Source organism: Anneissia japonica, unplaced genomic scaffold, assembly GCF_011630105.1.
Source record: "Anneissia japonica isolate Jap-2015-1 unplaced genomic scaffold, ASM1163010v1 scaffold1128_len1000024_cov185, whole genome shotgun sequence".
Taxonomy (NCBI): Eukaryota; Metazoa; Echinodermata; class Crinoidea; order Comatulida; family Comatulidae; genus Anneissia; species Anneissia japonica.
This window is the reverse complement of record NW_022705247.1, coordinates 25,610-32,484: the sequence shown is the minus strand read 5'-3', so window position 1 is coordinate 32,484 and position 6,875 is coordinate 25,610.

The following is a 6,875-nucleotide window of genomic DNA, read 5'->3' as shown; positions in this document are numbered from 1 at the left end:
GGGCCTGATAATAATAATTTAGTTCTAAGTGCATTACGTTTTTTTTTTTTTTTAATTGTAGACACTAATCATTAGAGGTCTCTGTGCCGGCAGCCTACACGTTTCATAATTCGACATCGAATCGGACCTTACGTAGGTATTGTTTTTACTTTCTTGAATTCTAAACAGCTACGGTATGGGCTGAGGTATAGGAGGACACTATACTGTTGATGCTGCGAGCCTGACTTCCCAATTCAGATTCAGAAGAGTATGTCAACACTGTTTATTTTTAATTTTGTAATTGACAACTTTAATTATCTTAATTCACATCTAAGCTTTGTAAAAATAATCGGAAAGGTCTTAAAATATAAAACAAAATATGTGCAAAGCTACTAAAATTTTCGCATTATTTTATAGACCATTTTATCAGAATTATTTTGAACAGCTAGTTACAAGTATCTTGTTTTTATATAAACATTTCGTGTTTTTCCGTTTTAAAATATTTGTGCTCGTTAGAAATTTAGTTTTATCGTTCATTTAATTCATGATGGCAACTACGTAGAGCGAAATGCTAGGCCTCTGAAGTCCGAAAGTCCCTCAGTGGTAGTTGCCAGGTTATCGGAAATTTTCGTGAAAATGGTCTATATGTTTCTAGATTGTCAATACAGTACTTAACAACTGACCAACCATAATAACTAGGCCTGAAATACGCGATTCCACAAACTCATGTGTCACTTTTTGTGGGATCAACAATATCTAATGGGTGGGGCTTAACGAAAAGGTCCATTGTTGCAATGGCATTGAAGAGATCCAGATTTTTTGTTAAAGCTACCATACATGATACACTAAACTTAATACACAAGATATTGCTAATGCTAATCTCGGTAGTGATACAAAATTCATATGTAAAAGATAAAAAGAAAGTTACTAAAATTACGGCCATTAATGGAATAGCCCTGTGCTCATTGCAGTCTTACTGAACTACAAACTAACCAACATGAAAAAATATAAAGGCATGCCTGCAAAATTATACTGGGCTAAAATTGTGTAAATTATGTACCACTGCTTTGAACAAATCGAACATTGTCAGCCTTGCTGAACGTAAGGAGCTATATTGTAACTAAAGTTTGGCCAGGGTGTTCTCCGTCAGAAAAACACCGGCATGATGTTCCCAACTGAAAGGTTTAGTGCCAGTCTTTGTTGCCCAAAATAGAATTACTGTACCCAAAAAAAAAACAACAAAACAAAACCAAAAAAAATAAATAAAAAAAAAATAAAAAAACAAACAGATATAAAAATTCAACAATTCAATATTATAAAGAAACTTCATAACTGTAAATAAATTTAAAATTATTAATATTTTGAAAAGGCCAAAGTGTCATAATGACTGAATTAGTAACTTAATTATGATGATGCTTATGATGGCCATTTTTAACTATTTAGTATATGAATATTATTTAGTATTAAAGAATTTTTAGCTCTAATAATATATGCCTAATACTACTTAAAAATGTAATAGCTCTTAGCTTTCACAATTCACCAAAATATTTATCAAATGTTTAACGTACCTAACATATTATTACTATTATATAACCATCAGCGGCTCATTCCAGTTCAATATCTTATAAAGAAACTTCATAACTGTGAATAAATTTAAAATTATTAATATTTGGAAAAGGCCAAAGAGGCATAATTACAGCATTAGTAACTCAATTATGATGATTTTTAACTATTAATATATGAATATGAGTATTAAAGATTTTTTAACTCTAATAATATATGCCTAATACTACTTAAAAATGTAATAGCTCTGAGCTTACAAAATTCACCAAAATATTTATCAAATGGTTATCGTACCAGGAAACAGTGAAATTATGTACTTTCACTGTTCCCTGATCGTACCTAACCTATTATTACTATTATATAACCATTACCATTACCATCGTACCTAACATATTATTACTATTATATAACCATCAGCGGCTCATAGGCGTCTTAATGATCCTTGATTTGACTTGGAGCTTGTCTTTAATGTCTTCTTAGCTGAAAAGGGAAAGTAGACAGTATGATCAAAACGTAAAAATGAGCATTGATTTTCATCGAAAGAAGGAAATTAAATACAGCTCTGTCCACACTATCAATTTTTATATGACAAATGTATGTGAAATGCCTTTATTTGGTTGTAATATGACATCACCATGTCCATACATGGGCACATCACTTAAATTTGTTACATAAAATGTTATTGTGTGGACAGATCTTTAAGCTTGGTTCACACTAACAGTGCAAGAAACGTAAATGCATTTTAGAGTGAAATTTTTTTTTTCATTTCAACCACTTTATTCAAAAGGGTAAAAAATTCAAGCAAAACCTAGGTCACATGCTTACCCTGAAAAGCAGGGGGAAAGGCAAAGTAACGAAAACATTTTGACAAAGATAACAAGATTTTAAAACATCATAAAATCAGCAACCGTTCAAAAAAAAATCAATTTACATCGTTACAAGGATACATCGTGCAGGATCTTTTTATAATTCAGGTGTCATATATCATGAGTTTTGTTTGTTTTTTTCCTTCAAAATAATAAGATAGAGGTGGTGGGGACCAATTTGTAAATTTCCTTGCATCAAAAATGTATTTTGAACAGCTAATTCCCGTTCTACAAAGGTCCTCCATAATGTATCCCGTCGCTCTCTTTGAAATGTTTTTTTAATAATATAATATATCTAAACTTCCTTTATTATCGCTTTCTATTGAGTGGCCAAGGGAGCCAACCTCAATAGTAACGTATTTTACATCTATAGATTCACCTAATTCTCCATTATGGTTTATACTTCTCTTTGTTTGTCTTCTTAAACTTGGTATTGCCTAAGCTTTGTTTAGAATTGTGTGGGACAGTTAATTCCCCTATAACCATTGAGGGTTTTGCTCTAACCGCAAACACGTGCAAAGTTTGCCGACCTGAGGCCACATTTATCAAACTAGAAATCAGCTTAAATTCGTCTTAAGTTCATTTTTAGTCAAAATTCAAATTTATCCATATAGCTTAGCTTAAAAATTGCTTAAAATTAGAAAGTCGATTGTACATTGGCACCATCTAAGATGATTTTTAAGCCAAGATTTTGCTAAGATTGGGTAATAAATCAGCTTTAAATATTTATTAGGGACATCTTAACTTTTTTGACTTAAGACTTTTGCTAAGCTGAGATTGATAAATCCCGGGCCAGATCTACATGTGCAGTACGCAGTTAGTTCAATAGTGAAAAAGCCTGCTGTTTTGCATATTGCATATTTCTCACGCAGGTTCGAATCCCGTCAGAGGCATTTTATTACACAATTTCTTTATTAACTTATTCGTTGAGAGCTATGCTACACAATGTATTATCATGTCTTTATTCAAACACTGTATTTCCTTTGATGATTTATACCTATGATATTTAACGGCTATCTTGATTTATATTATATGCAACTATTTGTTTCCAGCCGTATTTATTGTGTAACAGAGTGTACCGGTATCTGGCAGTTATTTTAATCTGTTCCATGACTCCTCTGTGGTCTAATGGTTGACGCTCGCCTTGACAGCGAGAGGTCGCAGGTTCAAATCCCGTCAGAGGCATTTTATTACACAATCTCTTTATTCATTTATTTATAGGATAACATTCGTTGAGAGATGCTACACGACGTACTATCATGTCCTTCATTCGACCATTGTATTTACCTTTCTTTGATGATTTATATATAATTTAAGTGTTTACGGCTATCTTGATTTATATAGGATATATATATATATATATATATATATATATATACATTAATAAGATGCGCATCCTAAACGTTCTACTTAATATGGAATAAACAAAGTAGATAAAAGCTGGTTAAAGGCCTAGGAACTATAAAAAAAAATTAAGTATATATAAATGAATAGTCTGATAAGTAATCTAAGTCTTTCTTAAACCGTTAATATAAGAATTGGTTCTTAGAATCCACTTCAATTCTTCTTTACGTCTGTGTGAGAGGGATAAAAAGTTATTAGCGACCAAAATAAATCTTATGTCATTAATGCTATGGTTAGGTAGATTGAAGTGACAGGCTACTGGGAAACCAGTGGAGTTGTCTCTGATGGTTTTTTTGTGATTATTAAATCGGAGGCGGAATTTAGCACCAGTCTCTCCAATGTAATTACCAATTTGACATTTGTTACAAAATAAAATGTAAATAACGTTAGAAGAATCACAAGTAAGTGGAGGGGGTCTAATAGTAATAATATTAGTACTAGGAATAGTGAATGTGTCAGAGGTGCACATGAAATTGCAAACTTGACATCTGGGTTTACTACATTTAACGTTACCAGAAGAGTGGGAATTCTTATGGAGTTTAGAGGATGAGAGAATAGATTTCAAATTAGGGGGTTGTCTTTTGGCTAGTAGGGGAGGATCTTCAAAAAGGTGGCAAATAGATTTATCTTTATTGAGAATGTTATAGTCAGTTTTAAGTTGGCGGGTAAGAGAACTTATATTGGGATGGTAGTCGAAGACGAGAGGGATGCGGTTATTAGTAATATCTTTGGGTTTATAATCTAGAAGGGATTGTCGGGGACGGGTTGAGGCTTTATAAATAGCTGATAGTATTAGTTTAAGGGGATAATCATTATTAAGAAAATGGCTAGTAATTATGCCAATTTGTTTGTCATAATCATCCGAAGATGAGCAAATTCGTTTAATTCGTAGACACTGACTATAGACAATAGATTTTTTAAGGCTTAAAGGGTGGGAGCTGTGAAACTTCAGAAATTCATGGTATCTAGATGTGTATAAGAGACTATGTTGTTAGTAGAGATGCCTACAAGAACGTCTAAAAATGGAATTTTGGAAGGCGAAGTTTCAAAAGTAAATTTAATGTTAGAATGGAAGTTGTTAGCATGTGATTTGAAAGCATTGAGGGTATCTTCACCGTGGGGCCAAATGAAGAAAATATCATCAATATAGCGAGCGTAGTGAAGGGGATTAAGGTGAAAGGATGAAATAATAGCCGTCTCAATCTCGTGCATAAAAACATTAGCATAGATAGGAGCCATTTTCGTGCCCATAGCGGTCCCCTTAATTTGAAGATAGTGACTGTTGTTAAAAGTGAAATGGTTATGCGTAAGAATGAATTTAGTAATGGCAATGATATCATTAATATGTTCGGCTGGCACACATTGTTTAGAAAGGAAATTATTAAGTATATACCTTCTTCATGAGGGATGTTAGTATAGAGCGAAGTGACGTCCATAGTGACTAGGATAGATTGGTTAGGTATATTAGTTATATTATCAAGGATTCTAAGAAAGTGCGTAGTGTCTTGGATGTGTCTCTTAAAGGGGTTGATAATGGAATCAACAAGGCCAGACAGATTTTCAGTGAGGGTACCTATGCAGGAAACGATCGGTCTACCAGGGGGAATGATATTGAGCTGTTTGGATAAATTAAAAATTTCAATAAGCTTAAGTGCGCTGACATTGTAGTTAGTATTAGACAGTGATTTGAATTTATTATCAATGAGTTTAGGCAATTTGTGGATTTTCGGGAGGGTATAAAACAAGCCAGGCTTGGGATTAGATGGGATAAGATTAACAATATCAGATTGATTATAAAATTCTAATTCATTGATAACAACACTAAGACTGTCTCTATACATAATGGTAGGATCAGCAGTGAGAAGTTCATAAAATTCCTGTATTAACGAACGAATCGATAAAAACATTTCTACCCTTTTTTGGTGGGTTCCATTCTGTGTGTAGCTTCTTTTTTCGGTCATGTTGAATAGATATAGTTTATTGGTGGGGTTAGTATTGTCTGTCTTGTTGCCAAAGAATTCCTTCAGGGTAACTCTGCGAGTGAACTGATGTAAATCAGCACATAAATTGACTGGATGAGGCTTGTTGGTAGGGCAGAAAGATAGGCCTTTCAATAGAACAGATTCTTGGTCAGTGGAAAGCGAATAGTTCGATAAGTTGGCAATACATTTATTCTTGGTTTTATCGATTCGTTCGTTAATTAGAATTATAATCAATCTGATATTGTTAATCTTATCCCATCTAATCCCAAGCCTGGTTTGTTTTATACCCTCCCGAAAATCCACAAATTGCCTAAACTTATTGATAATAAATTAAAATCACTGTCTAATACTAACTACAATGTCAGCGCACTTAAGCCTATTGAAATTTTTAATTTATCCAAACAGCTCAATATCATTCCCACTGGTAGACCAATCGTTTCCTGCATTGGTACCCTCACTGAAAATCTGTCTGGCCTTGTTGATTCCATTATCAACCCCTTACTCCCTAATATCTCTAGCTACATCCAGGACACTACGCACTTTCTTAGAATCCTTGATAATATAACTAATATACCTAACCAATCTATCCTAGTCACTATGGACGTCACTTCGCTCTATACTAACATCCCTCATGAAGAAGGTATTCAAGCACTTAATAATTTCCTCTCTAAACAATGTGTGCCAGCCGAACGTATTAATGATATCATTGCCATTACTAAATTCATTCTTACGCATAACCATTTCACTTTTAACAACAGTCACTATCTTCAAATTAAGGGGACCGCTATGGGCACGAAAATGGCTCCTATCTATGCTAATGTTTTTATGCACGAGATTGAGATGGCTATTATTTCATCCTTTCACCTTAAACCCCTTCACTACGCTCGCTATATTGATGATATTTTCTTCATTTGGCCCCACGGTGAAGATACCCTCAATGCTTTCAAATCACATGCTAACAACTTCCATTCTAACATTAAATTTACTTTTGAAACTTCGCCTTCCAAAATTCCATTTTTAGACGTTCTTGTAGGCATCTCTACTAACAACATAATCACATCCCAGTCTCTTATACACATCT